We start from the raw sequence: 2,048 nt of genomic DNA on the forward strand, positions 1-2,048 counted from the left end.
GTGAGTAGGTCTCTGTTGGGTTGCCAGCACACACGTGCATAACTATCACCACAGCCAGCACCTTCCGCTTCTGGTCTCAGCAGAAAACCCCAAGGCTGAACTGGGAGATGGAAGATTGCACCTTCCCTATACGTGGTCAGCACCGAGACACGGAGCGGCTGAGGTAGATTGCTGAGGCCTTCCCGGAAGCCGTCTGAGCAGGGGAAATAGGTTGCATAATGATCAACGCCACCTCGCCCTTGCTGTGGACTAGGACTGTCAAGGCACGTTTTCAGAGGTGCCTGGGTACAACTTTCAGAGGTGCCTAAGTCACTTGTAGTCATTGAAAATCTGCTGGGTGGTCATAGCTGAGCACTTGTGTTCCGCCTACTGCAGAATTTACCAATGTGGAAGTTAACCCATGTTTGCAAGGGTCGAGCAGGCATTGGTCGAGTGGGCTTCATCTTCATTGAAGGTGCGGATATTATAGGCAGCATCCCCTGTTATGAAGAGTGCACAGCACTTGCCAATATAAATGTCTGGTTTTGGTTGCTTTATAATTTGGCCACACTGTAACCATTGGGGCTGAAATTTTCCATGCCATGTATGCCCCTCGGTTTGATTTGTGAGTTTCAGTCAACAGGATTTAGCCATTGCCAAGAACAAGGTTGGGGAACAAAGACGTTGATCAACATGTTTAAAAAAAAAAAAATCTGGTGCCATTTCTCCTGAGATGTTCCAGTGCCCCCATGTTTTGCAACAGAGATTTGAAATGCATTGAAGGGGTGGCCGTGGGCCCAGCAACCTGCTTTTTGGCCAAGTTCTGAGCCTTTGAATATCTCAGCTCACGCATGGGGAGACTTCTTACAAACTAACCAGCAAAATCGCTGCAGATTTCACCCTCACTGAGGCTCACAGCTTCTTGCGTTGACCAGCCCGGGTGTGCTCCAGCCCTGCCTACAGGAGCCACCCTGAACTTCCCCTGTTCATGCTGCCTAGCCAGGAGGAGACAAGAGCTGGATGGGGAGGAGAGGAGGGAAAGGAGTTGAAGACAAGGAGCTGGGTGGGAAGGTTAGACTGGAAGCTGTGGAGAGAAAAGAGAAGATGGAAACAGGGACGGGGCAGGGAGGAAGACTGGGAATTGTTGAGTAATAAGACTGGGTCTGGCATCCAGGAAAGGGTGAGAGTCGAGGGACCAGGGAAATGAGATGGTGCAAGGAGCCGACGACTGATCGAGCAAGGAGACCAGGACTGGGAACCAGAAGTGGGGGACGGATCTGACGAGGAGGTGGGGGCAGCGGTGGTGGAACCTGGACACGGAGCCAGGGAGGGGGTGAGGTGAGCCAACTGGGATTGGATGAGAAGCACAGAATGCCAGGTGCAATGGGGGCAGGGCAGGGATGATTGGAGGCCGGGGAAGGGGTGAGAAACAGACTGCGCAAGGAGCTGGGAAAAACGGTCAGTGACTGGGCCTGGTAAGAGTTAGGGGGAGAATGGGACTTGGAGGGAGAGTGTAGGATTGGCTGTGCAACCTTAGTTCTGCCCCCTTGTGTGTATGCTTCCTGGTAGTTGTTCATTACACAATCACGTACTTTTTCTTCCACGGGACCCCTGCCTCCTTCAGCACACAGGCTGGAGAGCGCTCTGGGGAGGAATCAGGCTGTGTTGTCTGTAAAACCCTGCCTCGTTTGTCGCTGACATTGAAAGCTGTAGGGGCGTTTACTTGAGTGGCCAAGTCTAAGAGGGCAAAGCATTAGCTTGTGCTTGGAAGAAGTCGAAGGAGAGCGCAAACGGCAGGCTGCCCAGGTGGTGCCTTGGCAGCTGGACAGTGCCTGGGGCCAGAGGACTGCAGGAAGAGAGAGAAGGCTCTCGTGGTGAAGGCTGCTCAGTACTGCATTGAAGAGCTGGATTTTGTCTCTGCCCCAGAATTTCTATGTGATGCTGGGCAAGATGCATAAACCAAACTTCTCCGGGGTGGTCGCTGGTGGTGTGTTCATTTTCTGGTGCCTGAATGGAGACCCTGGGTTCTCCTTTGCAGCAGGGCTGAGCACTCCCAGCTGCAACTGAGG

The sequence above is a fragment of the Gopherus evgoodei genome, chromosome 18 (genome assembly GCF_007399415.2).
Source record: "Gopherus evgoodei ecotype Sinaloan lineage chromosome 18, rGopEvg1_v1.p, whole genome shotgun sequence".
NCBI classification, from domain to species: domain Eukaryota; kingdom Metazoa; phylum Chordata; order Testudines; family Testudinidae; genus Gopherus; species Gopherus evgoodei.